The sequence below is a fragment of the Aethalodelphis obliquidens genome, unplaced genomic scaffold (assembly GCF_003676395.1).
Source record: "Aethalodelphis obliquidens isolate GAN/ISIS:26980383/991018 unplaced genomic scaffold, ASM367639v1 scaffold18, whole genome shotgun sequence".
Classification (NCBI taxonomy): domain Eukaryota; kingdom Metazoa; phylum Chordata; class Mammalia; order Artiodactyla; family Delphinidae; genus Aethalodelphis; species Aethalodelphis obliquidens.
The window spans coordinates 31,091,257-31,109,221 of NW_020837962.1; the positions used below are offsets into that span (position 1 = coordinate 31,091,257).

Genomic DNA, 17,965 nt, shown 5'->3' on the forward strand with positions numbered 1-17,965 from the left:
GGAGAGTTCTTAATCATTAGCTGGAACAATGTCCCTCGAGTCCCACAGTAGACAGGACCAAGAGACTTCTGCTTGTACCAGGCTCCAGATCCTCGTAGAGTTCAGGCAAAGGAGAGAGATCTGCTCTGGGTCCCTTTGTGGTTGCCAAAATTGTTGACTGAAAAAAATACACAACCTAAAAGTTGAGAATTATGTTGTATAAGGAGGATTTTCTGAGAACTAAAGCTTGGAAAACAGTCTCTCAGATCACTCTGAGGGACTGGGCTGAAGACGTAAGGGAAGAGCCAGGATATATAGGAGTTTTGCAACAAAAACCAGGTAGTCAGGATATCAAAAGATTACTGTTAAGTAAAGAAAACCAGACATCTCAAGTTAATGAATTTAGTGCTTTTCTATGCTGGGAAGATATGAGTCTGGGCTCATTGAAATCATTCCTTTAATATGCACCTTAGCTATCTAGGGCCAATATCCTGTTCTCTCCATCCTGAATACCCTCAGGGTGCACAGTTGAAGGTGGCTGCAGTGGCTGAGGGATTGGCAGCAGGCAACCTCTTTGTCTCCATCCTGAATTTCCTTAGAGCTCACTGTCAGTAGTGGCTGTAGTGGCTGATGTCTTGATGAACACAGTATCCTTTATTTGCGGATATGGCAGGTAACATTTCTCATCTACTGCTGCACCCCACAGGCCAGCAAGCTCTATAGTTTCCCAGCCTCAAGAGCTCAGAAAGAGCCCACAGTCAGCAACAGAGACATCAGTGGTTTATTAGATAGGGGATCTTACATGTCCAAAGCAAGATCCCGAGCAACAGCCTACTGTATATGGCAGATGGCAGGCAGGACATGGCCACAGCCCTTGCTATGGGAGTTGGTGTATTACCAGTTATAGGGGGAATTGATTTCAGGTTGGCTCTTTGGTTACCAGGAAAAACAGCAGAAGGGCACGTTCCTCAGAGCCTCTTTGATAAACTTGCAGGGTAGAGCCATTCTGATCTAAAGATTAGAACAATCACTAGGTAGGGTGGGATGAGAGAGTATGGGGGTTAGGGGGTGGGGGGCTGGGTTGTGGGGAACAGCATATATACAGTTACTGATTAGGCTCTGTGGCTAAGAGGGAAGGTCAGTCAGGTGAGTAGGGTGTAGGTCAAGCAGGGGCTGGTCAAGGAGGGGTGTAGAGAGAGCAAGAGAACTGCCATCTTGCATGGTTTCCAGGAAAACAAAAGTGTGAGAGGATTTCTTAACCATTGTCGTTTTCTAGGAGCTCAGGTAAAGTTCAACATTGTTCTTCCTTATCCCTGCCCACCCCATTCACAGTTCCCATTGCTTAGAGCAGCAGATTTGTGCTGGATGTTAAGAAATCTGTCCCTTCATTAATAGCCTCTCAGGGGTGTGAGGCTGCTTAGACCTTTCTACATTATGTGAGGAGAATTGACATCTCCTGGGGGTTTGTTTGAAAGGTCCAGCTTCCAGGCTCAACTGTGAGCCACTAGTGGGGATGGAAGTGTAGGCCTTCAACCTCAGCAGCTTCACTTCTGCAGGCTTCTGCTGCCCTCAGCTCTGTGCCTCTGAGGGTGAGGAGTTGGTTGCCCAGGTAACTTGGCCCTCAGGTGATCAATTCACCCCAGCATGGCTGCAGGTGCTTGACCATCTTCCCCTTTCCATCCTCCTACTACACTGTACTTAGTTGCTAAGTCAGTGTTTAGTAGGGCTGGGTTGGTGTTTAAGGTGAGGGTTTTGGCCATTTTGTTGAGTTACTCAGTTCTCCTGGGTCTCTCCCATGTAAAATGTTGTTAAACTTTTGTTTGATTTTCTCCTGTTAATCTGTCCCATGTCAGCTTAATTCTTAGACCAGCCAGAAGAACTTAGAAGGGTAGAGGAAAATTTTTTCTTCCCTGACAGGATAAATGTACCTCCCAGGTAATTCTAATGGGCACCCAGGGGTGAGACCCAATGCTCTCAATGTTCACTGAGAACAGTGCTTCTCAAGCTGCAGTGTGCCTAGAGGATCTCGTCTAAATGCAGATTCTCATCAGCAGGCCTGGGGTGGGGCCTGGCATTTCTATCAGGTTCCCAGAGGGTACCAGTGCTGTGGTTTTGGGGATCACACTTAAAAGTAGTGAAGTCTAGAACAGAACAATGGCTCCACAGCAGAATCCCAGGGGAGCTTTAAAAGTTACCAATGGCTAGACCCCATCCCTCATTCTGAAGTAATTGTGTGCAGCGAGGCTCAGACACTAGGAATTTTAAATGCTCCTTTAGGTGATTCCAATGTGCAGCCAGGGTTGAGAACTGCTGATTTAAAATGATGGGATGCAGTGCTTTTAATAGCGTTGATATCATTCCATGCCTTACCTCCCTTGCTGCTGTCTTTTTGCTCCAAACTGAGCCTTCTAAATGCCCCATTCGAGGTTCCAGGATAATCTATGGAAGGCAGAAGTCCCTAAACCACCTTTGTGCATCCCTTATTCCTCCTTCTTCCCAGAAGTGTTCATCAGTGAGTCCTCCTCATTAGTCTGGACAGGGACAAGGTATTAAAGCACTCCCTGAGATAAAGTTTTTGAGAATGATGTGCCGTCCTGATAGAGGTTTGAGTGGTGGATAGGTGCAGAGTCAAAGTCCTCTTTCATCCTACCATCTCCACTGTGGGCTGCAGCACATTTGGGGGCTTGCTTCTCACTTTCTCCCCTCCGCCCAACTCAGAGCAGGGGCCTGTATAGCTCTACCTGACCTTCTCTTTGTCCAGGAGTCCCATCCATGGCATCTGGACCCACTTCAGTGATGCTGACTGGCACTGGCCCAGTGCCACATGCTGCTCAGCTGGATACTCCCTGGGGTGGTGGGGTCCACCTCCCTGCTGGTCTAACCTTGAATCACACTTTTGTAGTCATTTAGCCTCTGACCTGGTCAACAATTCCAGAGCCAATATAGCCTATCAGATGGGTAACCCTACCCTCAGGCCTCAGATTCTCCCCTATCCCTCTCACTGCATAAGGAATCCAACCAAATTTTGAGATAGGATTACCAACTCTGCTTTACCACTAGCTCCCTGCTTCCCAATCCTTGTCACCTCTCCCAGAGTCTCCAATTATTTCTAGGACTGTCTTAATACATAAAAGCTACTCAAAGCAAAATTTGTTGGAAATCAATTTTATTCATTAAAGTATACAATTAGGGCACTTCTAGTGATGGAGGAAAATCAAACAACAATGGGATACATTGCACTGAAAAGGGGGTTTTCTCTGCTGAAGCCATTATTGGAATGAGTGCCATTAATTTTATAAAAAAAGGTATCATATGCAGAAAGGCTCTAACAACCACTTTAGGTGATTTGGAGCCTTTACTGGTTATGAAGTGTGGAAACTGAGGATGGAGAGGCCTGTTGCAGTGTGCCCATTCCCAGACCTGGAATGGGAGAGATCTTTGAAGCTGCACTTATCAGGTGGCTTTGATCCTCCCAGTCCTAGAGATAAAGACAAGATGAGGGAGATATTAATATTATTATTTATACTTATGTAACTTACATTTGGGGACTCTTTTGTAAATTGCTTAAGGCACTACTGATTTATATGTAATTTCACTTCTCGTAGCATCACTTCTGGGTGGAGGATAAAGGCTTTAGGTAGTTCCAAGAGTGCTCATTAAGCCAAGTCTAATGGGAACAAATGTTCCCTTTACAGTTTGGCTTTTATGGGAAATTACATCTTTAGTAGAAACTTGTGTGCTTTAGTGACCTAGGATGGTGGTTTTTGAAAGATTTCCCTGTTGAAAACACATATGGAGAATGTATTGGAGTGAGTCACAGGCAGCTTGGAAAAGTGGTGGCCTGGATTATGGTTTTGACAGAGGGTCTCCACTAGGAAAAAAGGTGATTCAAATATAAAATATATCATCATTATTATTTTTTTAATAAGTTTATTTATTTATTTTTGGCTGCTTTGGGTCTTCGTTGCAGTGCACGGGCTTCTCATTGCAGTGGCTTCTCTTGCTGTGGAGCACGGGCTCTAGGCACACGGGCTTCAGTAGTTATGGCACGTGGGCTCTAGAGCTCAGGCTCAGTAGTTGTGGTGCACGGGCTTAGTTGCTCCGTGGCCTGTGGGATCTTCCCGGACCAGTGCTCGAACCCGTGTCCCCTGCATTGGCAGGCGGACACTCAACCACTGTGCCACCAGGGAAGCCTTGATGCCTTTTTTTTTAAAGAAAAAAAGAAACAAAACACTTTTTATTTTTGAAATACCTACAAATTCACTAGAAGTTTCAAAGAAATTTACACAGAGATTCCAAGTGGCCTTTACCCAGCTTCCTCCAAAAATAACAGAGTTATAGTACAATATCAAAACCAGAAAATTGACAGTGGCACAAAACACAGAATGTATTCAGATTTCACCAGTTATATATGCACTCCTTAGAACGTGTTTGTGTATAGCTCTAAATAATTTGATCACATGTGTAACCTCAAGATACTCAACTTACACCATCACTTCAACACTCCCTCATGATAATTCTTTATAGCGCCACCCACACATACCCTAATTCCAATCTCTAACCCTTGGCTACCACTACTCTCTTCTCCATTTCTATAATTATGCCATATATATATGATATTGGCTTTCTTCATTCAGCATAATTTTCCTTAGTATTCATCCAAATTTTTGTGTATATCAGTAATTAATTCCTTTTTATTGCTGAGTCATATTCCATGGTATGAATGTGTCAAAGTTTTTTAACCATTCACCCTTTGAAGGACATCTAAGTAGTTTCTGGTTTGGACAATAAATACAAATAAAACTGCTACAAATATTTGTGTGCAAGTTTCTGTGTGAAAATACATTTTTGTTTCTTTGGGATGATATATGCCTAAGACACAATTGCTAATCATAAGGTAATCCCATTTTTCAGTATTTATTTATTTATTTATTTTTTCAGCTGCACCACATGACTTGCAGGAATCTCAGTTCCCTGACCAGTGATTGAACCCGGGCCACAGCAGTGAAAGCCTGGGGTTCTAACCACTAGGTGACCAGGGAACTCCCCTGTTTTTCAGTTTTAAGAGGAAATTCCAAATTATTTTCTAGGTTGACTGCACCATTTAACAGCCTCACCAACAGTGTATGAGTGATTCAGTTTCTCTGCATCCTCACTAATATTTAGTATCACTGTTTTTTATTTTAGCCATTCTGATAGGTATATAGTGATACCTCACTGTGGTTTTAATTTGCATTTCTCTAATGCCATATGATGCTGAATATTGTTTCATATACTTACTTGCAACAGAATCTCCTTCAGTAAAGTGTTAATGTCTTTTGCCCATTTTCTAATTTGATTGTTTGCTTTTTTATTGTTGATTTTTGAGAATTCTTTATATATTCTATATACTAGCTCTTTGTCAGATATGTAGTTTGTAAATATTTTTCTCTCTTTTCATCTGCTGCACAGGGAGTTTTACAGAACAAAATTTTAAATTTTTTATAAGATCTAATATATCAATTTTTGCTTTATGGATTTCCTTTTAAGGTTTGTGCTTTTGGTGTCAAGCCCAAGGACTTGACTTTTGGCCTAGTCCCAAGTCCCAAAGATTTTCTCCTGCTCTTTTCTAGAAAAAATATATAAATGGAGGTTTATTTTTTTGCCAATAGATTTTCAATTCCTTCAGCACCATTTATTGAAAATGAATACATTGGATTCCTTTTGCTACTTTGCTAAAAATTAGGCATATTTATGTAGATTTATTTCTGTGTTGTCCACTATTTTCCATTGATCTATGTATCTACCACTCCACCAATCCCACAGTCTTAATTACTATAGCTTCTTTCTCAAAATTATTTTGTGTATTAAAAAAAAAAAAAGCAGCGCTTTGAGGAAGATGCGGTCACCACTGCAGTGGAGCCCGGGGACTCCCGCTTCTGCACCTGACTCAACACTGTTTGCTCTCACCCAGGAGCAAGTCAGTCAGAAAGCTGCACCGCAGTCATAGCCTAGCGGAAAGACTTCCCTGGAGCCAGAGGTAGCGATTCACCGGATTAGAATCACCCTCACCAGCTGCAACACGAAGTCTTTGGAGAAGGTATGTGATGACCTAATCAGAGGCGAGAAGGAAAAGAATCTCAGAGTGAAAGGACTGTTTTGTACGCCTACCAAGACTCTGAAAATAACTACCAGGAAAACTCCTTGTCATGAAGGTTCCAAATGAGGATCCACAAGTGACTCATTGACCTGCACAGTCCTTCTGAGATTAAGCAGATCATTTCCATCAGTATTGAGCCAGGAGTCAAGGTTGAAGTCACCATTGCCGATGCTTAAATCAACATTTTTAATAAATTGATAATCAGTTGTTAAAAAAAGAAAGCAAAATAAGCCCAAAACAAACAATAAGAAGAAAAAATAAAAAGCAGAAATAGATTGGAAAAAAGAAAACAATAGAGAAAATAAGTGAAATAAAAAGCTGGCTCTTTGCATACAAATGGCCACAGGCACATGAAAATTTGCCCAACAGTGTTAATTATTAGAGACATGCATTCAAAACTGCAATGAGGTATCACCTTACACTGGTCAGAATGGCCATCACCAAAAGACTACAAACTATAAATGTTGGAAAGGGTGTGGACAAAAGGGAACTATCCTACACTGTTGGTGGGACTGTTAAGTTTGTACAGCCACTATGGAAAACAGTATGGAGGTTCCTCAAATAACTAAAAATAGAATTGCCATATGATCCAGCAATCCCACTCCTGGACATATATCCAGACAAAACTATGCACCCCTATGTTCATAGCACCACTATTCACAGTAGTATTCACAGGGAAACAACCTAAATGTCTATTGACAGATGAATGGATAAAGAAGATGTGGTACCTGTGTACAATGGATTACTACTCAGCCATAAAAAAGAGTGAAATAATACCATTTGCAGCAAGATGGATGGAAGTAGTGATTATCGTACTAAGTGAAGTAAGCCAAAAAGAGAAAAACAAGTACCATATGATATCACTTATATGTGGAATCTAAAATGTGACATAAATGAACTTTTTTGTGTGTGTGTGGTACACGGGCCTCTCACTGTTGTGGCCTCTCCCGTTGCAGAGCACAAGCTCCAGACGCACAGGCTCAGCAGCCATGGCTCACGGGCCCAGCTGCTCCACAGCATGTGGGATCTTCCTGGACCAGGGCACGAACCCATGTCCCCTGCATCGGCAGGTGGACTCTCAACCACTGCGCCACCAGCGAAGCCCTAAATGAGCTTTTATGAAACAGAAACGTACTCACAGACATAGAGAACAGAGTTGTGGTTGTAAAGAGGAAGGGGGGTGATGGCAAAGGGATGGAGTGGGAGTTTGGGGTTAGCAGATGCAAACTATTATATATAAAATGGATAAACGAACAAGGTCCTACTGTATAGGACAGGAAACTATATTCAATATTCTGTGATAAACCATAATGGAAAAGAATATTTTAAAAAAAGAATGTAAAGAACTGGTTCTTTGAAAAAATAAATCACAAATCACCAATATCAGGATTGAAATAAGGAATATCACAACAGATTCTGCAGCTGTTAAAGGGTAATTAGGGAATAGTGTAAACAACTTCACAATCATAATTTGACAATTTAGAAGAAAGGGATTAAAATTCCTAAGAAACCACAGACTATCATAACTCAGCCAAGATGAAATAGATAGCCTAAATAGCCTATAACTATTAAAGAAGTTGAATCTATCATTTAAAATCTCCCCCCAAAAAGAAATCCCACATTAAGATGGCTTCACTGGAGTTTTAACAAACATTCAGAGAAGAATTAACATTAATTTTACATAATATCGTCCAGAATACAGAAGAGGAGGGCACTTTCCAATTTGTTTTATGAGGTCGCTGTTACCTTACTACCAAAACTCAACTAAGAGAGCACAATAAAAAAAATATAGACAATTAGAAGACCAGAATCTCTCATATAGTCAAACACAAAATCCTCAACAAAATTTTAGCAAGTTGAGTCCAACAGACTATAAAAAGGACAATATTCCCTGACAAAGTGGAATAAATTTCAGGTGTACAAGGCTAGTTTAATATTTGAAATCAATCCATGAAATCCATTATATCACAAACTAAAGAAGAAAATTCATATGATAATATCAATTGATGAAGAAAAGGAATTGAACAAAATTTAACACTCATGATAAAAAAATTTTTCTCAGAATTCATATTAAAATTTTCTTGAAGTGGGCTTCCCTGGTGGCACAGTGGTTGAGAGTCCGCCTGCCGATGCAGGGGACACAGGTTCGTGCCCCAGTCTGGGAAGATCCCACATGCCACGGAGCGGCTGGGCCCGTGAGCCATGGCCACTGAGCCTGCGCGTCCAGAGCCTGTGCTCCGCAATGGGAGAGGCCACAACAGCAAGAGGCCTGCGTACCGCAAAAAAAAAAAAAGAAAAAAACATTTCTTGAAGTAAGTACTTAGATTTTTTTGGGTGTGTGGGCATAAGTTTCTATTTCTATTTTATTTATTTATTTATTTATTGGCTGCACCATGCGGATGCAGAACTTCCCTGCCCAGGGATCAAACCCATACTCCCTGCATTGAAAACATGGAGTCTTAACCACTGGGCCACCAGAGAAGTCCCCATTTCTCTTATTTTTTTAGATTTATTTTATAATTTAATTTTTATTTTATTTATTTATTTTTTGTGGTACGCGGGCCTCTCACTGTTGTGGCCTCTCCTGCTGAGGAGCATAGGCTCTGGATGCACAGGCTCAGCGGCCATGGCTTACGGGCCCAGCCGCTCCACGGCATGTGGGATCCTCCCAGAATGGGGCACGAACCTGTGTCCCCTGCATCGGCAGGCAGACTCTCAACCACTGCGCCACCAGGGAAGCCCTAATTTTTATTTTATATTGGGGTATAGCTGGTTTACAAAGTTGTGTTATTTTCAGTTGTACAGCAAAGTGGTTTAGTTATACATATATCCATGTTTTTCAGATTTTTTTCCCATATGGGTTATTACAGAATATTGAGTAGAGTTCCCTGTGTTATACAATAGGCCCTTGTTGATTATCTATTTTATATGTAGTAGTGTGTATATGTTACTCCCAAACTCCTAATTTATCCATTCCCCCACCCTTCTCCTTTGGTAACCATAAGTTTGTTTTCCACGTCTGTGAGTTGGTTTCCATTTTGTAAATAAGTTCATTTAAATCACCTTTTTCAGATTCAACATATATGTGATATCATATGATATTTGTCTTTCTTTTTCTGACTTATTTCGCTTAGTATGATAATCTCTAGGTCCATCCATGTTGCTACAAATGGCATTATCTCATTTTTGTAAAAGATATTTTGATGTGTACCATTTTAAAAGTCTTTAGGGAACTTGTTACAATATTGTTTCTGTTTTATGGTTTTGTATTTTTGTTGTTTTGTGGGGTTTTTTGGCCACGAGGCATGCAGGATCTTAGCTCCCTGATGAAGGATTGAACCCTCACCCCCTGCATTGGAAGGCGAAGTCTTAACCACTGGACCACCAGGGAAGTCCTTATTTCATGCGTTTTTTTTAATGGCTGAGTAATATTCCATTGTATACATGTACCACATCTTCTTTATCCATTTCTCTTGATGGATATTTAGGTTTCTTCCATGTCCTGGCTGTTGTAAATAGTGCTACAATAAACAGTGGGGTGCATGAATCTTTTTGAAGTATGGTTTTCTCTGGATATGTGCCTAGGACTGAAATTGCTGGATCATATGGTAGCTCTATTTTTAGTTTCTAAGAAACCTCCATACTGTTCTCCATAATGGTTGTACCAATTTACATTCCCACCAATAGTCTAAGAGAGTTCCTTTTCTCCACACCTTCTCCAGCATTTATTGTTTGTAGACTTTTTAATGATGGCAATTCTGATCAATGTGAGGTGATTCCTCATTGTACTTTTTATTTGCATTTCTCCAATAATTAGAGATGCTGAGCATCTTTTCATATAATTTTTGGCCATCTGTATGTCTTCTTTGAAGAAATGTCTATTTAGATCTTCTGTCCATTATTATTTTTTTTTTTTTTTTGCGGTACGCGGGCCTCTCACTGTTGTGGCCTCTACCATTGTGGAGCACAGACTCCGGACATGCAGGCTCAGTGGCCATGGCTCACGGGCCTAGCCACTCCATGGCATGTGGGATCTTCCTGGACTGGGGCACGAACTCGTGTCCCCTGCATTGGCAGGCGGACTCTCAACCATTGCGCCACAAGGGAAGCCCTTCTGCCCATTTTTTGATTGGGTATTTTTTGTCTGTTTGTTTTTGTTTTTTGGTTTTGATGTTGACCTGCATGAGCTGTTTGTATATTTTGGAGATTAACCCCTTGTTGGTTGCTTCGTTTGCAAATATTTTCTCCCATTCTGTGGGTTGTCTTCTCATTTTCTTTATTGTTTCCTAAGCTATATAAAAGCATTTAAGTTTAATTAGGTCCCAGTTGATTATTTTTGTTTTTATTTTCATTTCTCAAGGAGGTGGATCAAAAAGACGTTGCTGAGATTTATATGAATGAGTGTTCTGCCTATGTTGTCCTCTTAAGAGTTTTACAGTATCTGGGCTTACATTTAGGACTCTAATCCATTTTGAGTTTATTTTTGTGTATGGTGTTAGGGAGTGTTCTAACTTCATTCTTTTACATGTAGCTGTCCAGTTTTCCCAACACCACTTATTGAAGAGGCTGTCTTTTCTCCATTGTATATTCTTGCCTCCTTTGTCAAAGATAAGGTAACCATATGAGCATGCGTTTACCTCTGGGCTTTCTCTATTGCTCCATTGATCTATATTTCAGTTTTTGTGCCAGTACCATACTGTTTTGATGACTCTAGCTTTAGAGTATAGTCTGAAATCAGGGAGCCTGCTTCCTTCAGCTCCGTTTTTCTTTCTCAAGATTGCTTTGACTATTCATGGTCTTTTGTGTTTCCATACAAATTGTAAAATTTTTTGTTCTTGTTCTGTGAAAAGTGCCATACATAATTTGATAGGGATTCTATTGAATCTGTAGTTTGCTTTAGGCAGTATAGTCATTTTCATTATATTGATTCTTCCAGTCCAAGAACATGGTATATCTCTCCATCTGTTTGTATCATTTTTTATTTCTTTCAGCAGTATCTTATAGTTTTCTGTATACAGGTCTTTTGCCTCCTTAGGTAGGTTTATTCCTAGGTATTTCATTCTTTTTCTTGCAATGATACATAAGATTGTTCCTTTAATTTCTTTTTCTGAATTTTCCTTGTTATTGTATAGAAATGCAAGAGATTTCTGTGTATTAATTTTTTATCCCACAACTTTGCTGAATTCATTGATGAACTCTAGGAGTTTTCTGGTAGCATCCTTAGGGTTTTCTATGTATAGTATCATGTCATCTGCAAACAGTGACAGTTTTACTTCTTTTCCAGTTTGGATTCATTTATTTCTTTTTCTTCTCTAACTGCTGTGGCTAAAACTTCCAAAACTATGTTGAATTATTGTGGTGAGAGTGGGCAACCTTGTCTTGCTCCTGATCTTAGTGGAAATGATTTCAGTTTTTCACCATTGAAAGATGTTAGTTGTGCGTTTGTCATATATGACCTTTATTATGTTGAGGTAAGTTCCTTCTATGTCTACTTTCTGCAAGGTTTTTATCATAAATGGGTGTTGAATTTTGTCAAAAGGTTTTTCTGCATCTATTGCGGTGATCATATGGTTTTTCTCCTTCAATTTGTTAATATTGTGTATCACATTGTTTGATTTGTGTATGTTGAAGAATCCTTGCATTCCTGGGATAAACCCCATTTGATCATGGTATATGATCCCTTTAATGTGTTGTTGGATTCTGTTTGCTACTATTTTGTTGAGGATTTTTACGTCTATATTCATCAGTGATATTGGTCTGTAATTTTCTTTTTCTGTAGTCTCTTTGTCTGCTTTTGGTATCAGGGTGATGGTTGCCTCATAGAATGGGTTTGGGAGTGCTCCTTCCTCTGAAATTTTTTGGAAGAGTTTGAGAAGGATGGGTATTAGCTATTCTCTAAATGTTTCGTAGAATTCACCTGTGAAGCCATCTGGTCCGGGACTTTTGTTTCCTGGATTTTTAATCACTGTTTCAATTTCATTACTTGTGATTTGTCTGTTCATATTTTCTATTTCTTCCTGGTTCAGTCTTGGAAGATTACATCTTTCTAAGAATTTGTCCGTTTCTTCCAGGTTGTCCATTTTATTGGCATAGAGTTGCTTGTAGTAGTCTCGTAGGATGCTTTGTATTTCTGCGGTGTCTGTTGTAACTACTCCTTTTTCATTTCTAATTTTATTGATTTGAGTCCTCTCCCTCTTTTTCTTGGTGAGTCTGGCTAATGGTTTGTCAATTTTATCTTCTCAAGAACCAGCTTTTACTTTTATTGATCCATGCTATTGTTTTCTTTGTTTCTATTTCATTCATTTCTGCTCTGATCTTTATGATTTCTTTCCTTCTGCTAACTTTGTGTTTTGTTTTTTCTTCTTTCTCTAGTTCCTTTAGGTGTAAGGTTAGATTGTTTATTTGAGATTTTTCTTGTTTCTTGAGGTTGGATTGTATTGCTATAAACTTCCCTCTTAGAACGGCTTTTGCTGCATCCCATAGGTTTTGGGACATCATATTTTCATTGTCATTTGTTTTTAGGTATTTTTTTAAAATTTCCTCTTGATTTATTCAGTGGTCTCTTGGTTATTAAGTAGTGTATTGTTTTGCCTTCATGTGTTTGTATTTTTTACATATTTTTTCCTGTAATTGATGTGTAGTCTCATAGCATTGTGGTTGGAAAGGATACTTGATACGATTTCAATTTTCTTAAATTTGCCAAGGTTTAATTTGTGACCCACGATATGATCTATCCTGGAGAATGTTCCATGAGCACTTGAGAAGAAAGTGAATTCTCTTGTTTTTGGATGGAATATCCTATAAATATCAATTAAGTCCATCTTGTTTAATGTACCATTTAAAGCTTGTGTTTCCTTATTTATTTTCATTTTCGATGTCCCTTGGTGAAAGTGGGGTGTTACAGTCCCCTACTATTATTCTGTTACTGTCAATATCCCCTTTTATGACTGTTAGCATTTGTCTTATGTACTGAGGTGCTCCTATGTAGGGTGCATAAATACTTACAATTGCTATATCTTCTTCTTGGACTGATCCCTTTATCATTATGTAGTGTCCTTCTTTGTCTCTTGTAATAGTCTTTATTTTAAAGTCTATTTTGTCCGATATGAGAATTGCTACTCCACCTTTCTTTTGATTTCCATTTGCATGGAATATCTTTTTCCATCCACTCACTTTCAGTCTGTATGTGTCCCTAGATCTGAAGTGGTCTCTGGTATATAAGGGTCTTTTTTTTTGTATCCATTTAGCCAGTCTATGCCTTTTTTTTTTTTCTCATCTTTATTGGAGTATAATTGCTTTACGATGGTGTTAGTTTCTGCTTTATAACAAAGTGAATCAGTTATACATATACATATGTTCCCATATCTCTTCCATCTTGCGTCTCCCTCCCTCCCACCCTCCCTATCCCACCCCTCTAGGTGGTCACAAAGCACCGAGCTGATCTCCAAGTGCCATACGGCTGCTTACCACTAGCTATCTATTTTACATTTGGTAGTGTATATATGTCCATGCCACTCTCTCGCTTTGTCACGGCTTACCCTTCCCCCTCCCCATATCCTCAAGTCCATTCTCTAGGAGGTCTGTGTCTTTATTCCTGTCTTACCCTTAGGTTCTTCATGAAATTTTGTCCCCCTAAATTCCATATATATGTGTTAGCATACGGTATTTGTATTTCGCTCTCTGACTTACTTCACCTTGTATGACAGACTCTAGGTCTATCCACCTCATTAAAAATATCTCAATTTCGTTTCTTTTTATGGCTGAGTAATATTCCATTGTATATATGTGCCACATCTTCTTTATCCAATCATCCAATGATGGACACTTAGGTTGTTTCCACCTCCTGACTATTGTTAATAGAGCTGCAATGAACATTTTGGTACATGACTCTTTTTGAATTATGGATTACACAGGGTATATGCCCAGTAGTGGGATTGCTGGGTCATATGGTAATTCTATATGTAGTTTTTTAAAGAAACTCCATACTGTTCTCCATAGTGGCTGTATCAATTTACATTCCCACCAGCAGTGCATGAGTGTTCCCTTTTCTCCACGCGGTCTCCAGCATTTATTGTTTCTAGATTTTTTTTTTTAATTTTTATTTATTTATTTATTTTTTTGTGGTACGCGGGCCTCTCACTGCTGTGGCCTCTCCCGTTGCGGAGCACAGGCCCCAGATGCACAGGCCCAGCGGCCATGGCCCATGGGCCCAGCCGCTCCGCGGCATGTGGGATCCTCCCGGACTGGGGCACGAACCCATGTCCCCTGCATCGGCAGGCGGACTCTCAACCACTGCACCACCAGGGAAGCCCTTTTAGATTTTTCGATGATGGCCATTCTGACCGGTGTGAGGTGATATCTCATTGTAGTTTTGATTTGCATTTCTCTAATGATTAATGATGTTGACCATTCTTTCATGTGTTTGTTGGCAGTCTGTATATCTTCTTTGGAGAAATGTCTATTTAGGTCTTCTGCCCATTTTTGGATTGGGTCGTTTGTTTTTTTCTAATTGAGCTGTATGAGCTGCTTGTAAATTTTGGAGATTAATCCTTTGTCAGTTGCTTCATTTGCAAATATTTTCTCCCATTCTGAGGGTTGTCTTATCGTCTTGTTTATGGTTTCCTTTGCTGTGCAAAAGCTTTTAAGTTTCATCAGGTCTCATTTGTTTATTTTTGTTTTTATTTTCATTTCTCTAGGAGGTGGGTCAAAAAGGTTATTGCTGTGATTTATGTCATAGAGTGTTCTGCCTGTGTTTTCCTCTAAGAGTTTGATAATTTCTGGGCTTACATTTATGTCTTTAACCCATTTTGAGCTTATTTTTTTGTATGGTGTTAGGAAGTGATCTAATCTCATACTTTTACATGTACCTGTCCAGTTTTCCCAGCACCACTTATTGAAGAGGCTGTCTTTTCTCCACTGTACATTCTTGCCTCCTTTATCAAAGATAAGGTGACCATAGGTGTGTGGGTTTATTTCTGGGATTTCTATACTGTTCCATTGACCTATATTTCTGTTTTTGTGCCAGTACCATACTGTCTTGATTACTGTAGCTTTGTAGTATAGTCTGAAGTCAGGGAGCCTGATTCCTTCAGATCCGTTTTTCATTCTCAAGATTGCTTTGGCTATTCGGGATCTTTTGTGTTTCCATACAAACTGTGAAATTTATTGCTCTAGTTTTGTGAAAAATGCCAGTGGTAGTTTGATAGGGATTGCACTGAATCTGTAGATTGCTTTGGGTAGTAGAGTCATTTTCACAATGTTAATTCTTCCAATCCAAGAACATGGTATATCTCTCCATCTATTTGTATCAACTTTAATTTCTTTCATCAGTGTCTTATAATTTTCTGCATACAGGACTTTTGTCTCCTTAGGTAGGTTTATTCCTAGATATTTTATTCTTTTGTTGCAATGGTAAATGGCAGTGTTTTCTTGATTTCACTTTCTGATTTTTCATCATTAGTGTATAAGAATGCCAGAGATTTCTGTGCATTAATTTTGTATCCTGCTACTTTACCTAATTCATTGATTAGCTCTAGTAGTTTTCTGGTGGCATCTTTAGGATTCTCTATGTATAGTATCATGTCATCTGCAAAGAGCGACAGCTTTACTTCTTCTTTTCCGATTTGGATTCCTTTTATTTCCTTTTCTTCTCTGATTGCTCTGGCTAAAACTTCCAAAACTATGTTGAATAAGAGTGGTGAGAGTGGGCAACCGTGTCTTGCTCCTGATCTTAGAGGAAATGCTTTCAGTTTTTCACCATTGAGGACGATGTTGGCTGTGGGTTTGTCATATATGACCTTTATTAAGTAGAGGGAAGTTCCCTCTATGCCTACTTTCTGCAGGGTTTTTATCATAAATGGGTGTTGAATATTGTTGAAAGCTTTCTCTGCATCTATTGAGATGATCATATGGTTTTTCTCCTTCAATTTTTTAATATGGTGTATCACATTGATTGATTTGCATATATTGAAGAATCCTTGCATTCCTGGAATAAACCCCACTTGATCATGTTGCATGATCCTTTTAATGTGCTGTTGGATTCTGTTTGCTAGTATTTTGTTGAGGATTTTTGCATCAATGTTCATCAGTGATATTGACCTGTACTTTTCATTCTTTGTGACAACCTTGTCTGTTTTTGATATCAAGGTGATGGTGGCCTCGTAGAATGAGTTTGGGAGTGTTCCTCCCTCTGCTATATTTTGGAAGAGTTTGAGAAGGATAGGTGTTAGCTCTTCTCTAAATGTTTGATAGAATTTGCCTGTGAAGCCATCTGGTCCTGGGCTTTGGTTCATTGGAAGATTTTTAATCACAGTTTCAATTTCAGTGCTTGTGATTGGTCTGTTCATATTTTCTATTTCTTCCTGATTCAGTCTTGGCAGATTGTGCATTTCTAAGAATTTGTCCATTTCTTCCAGGTTGTACACTTTATTGGCATAGAGTTGCTTGTAGTAATCTCTTATGATCTTTTGTATTTCTGCAGTGTCAGTTGCTACGTCTCCTTTTTCATTTCTACTTCTGTTGATTTGAGTCTTCTCCCTTTTTTTCTTGATGAATCTGGCTAATGGTTTATCAATTTTGTTTATCTTCTCAAAGAACCAACTTTTAGTTTTATTGAGCTTTGTTATCATTTCCTTCATTTCTTTTTCATTTATTTCTCATCTGATCTTTATGATTTCTTTCCTTCTGCTAACTTTGGGGGTTTATTTGTCTGTTTCTTTTTTGCAGTACGTGGGCCTCTCACTGTTGTGGCCTCTCCCATTGTGGAGCACAGGCTCTGGATGGGCAGGTTCAGTGGCCATGGCTCATGGGCCCAGCCACTCCACAGCATGTGGGATCTTCCCGGGCTGGGGCACGAACCCGTGGTCCCTGCATCGGCAGGCTGACTCTCAACCACTGTGCTACCAGAGAAGACCTAACTTTGGGGTTTTTTTGTTCTTCTTTCTCTAATTGTGTTAGGTGCAAGGTTAAGTTGTTTATTTGAGATGTTTCCTGTTTCTTAAGGTAGGATTGTATTGCTATAAACTTCCCTCTTAGAACTGCTTTTGCTGCATCCCATAGGTTTTGGGTCATAATGTCTCCATTGTCATTTGTATCTAGGTATATTTTGATTTCCTCTTTGATTTCTTCAATGATCACTTCGTTATTAAGTAGTGTATTGTTTAGCCTCCATGTGTTTGTATTTCTTACACATCTTTTCCTGTAATTGATATCTTGTCTCATAGCATTGTGTTTGGAAAAGATACTTGATACAATTTCAATTTTCTTAAATTTACGAAGGCTTGGTTTGTGATCAGAGATATGATCTATCCTGGAAAATGTTCCATGGGCACTTGAGAAGAATGTGTATTCTGTTGTTTTTGAATGGAATGTCCTATCAATATTAATTAAGTCCATCTTATTTAATGTATCATTTAAAGCTTGTGTTTCCTTATTTATTTTCATTCTGGATGATCTGGCCATTGGTGAAAGTGGGGTGTTAAAGTCCCCTACTATGATTGTGTTACTGTCAATTTCCCCTTTTATGGCTGTTAATATTTGCCTTATGTATTGAGGTGCTCCTATGTTAGGTGCATAAATATTTACAATTTTTATGCCTTCTTCTTGGATCGATCCCTTAATCATTACATAGTGTCCTTCTTTGTCTCTTGTAATAGCCTTTATTTTAAAGTCTATTTTGTCTGATATGAGAATTGCTACTCCAGTTTTCTTTTGATTTTGATTTGCGTGGAATATCTTTTTCCATCCCCTCACTTTCAGTCTGTATGTGTCCCTAGGTCTGAAGTGGGTCTCTTGTAGACAGCATATATATGGGTCTTGTTTTTGTATCCATTCAGCCAGTCTATGTCT

At 39.3% G+C, this 17,965-nt stretch overlaps 1 pseudogene; it reads left to right on the plus strand.

The window, feature by feature from the left end:
• The window catches only part of LOC113626636 (40S ribosomal protein S20 pseudogene), a 16,230-nt pseudogene extending 9,741 nt beyond the window's left edge, over positions 1–6,489 (plus strand).
• The last annotated feature ends 11,476 nt before the right edge of the window (positions 6,490–17,965 follow it).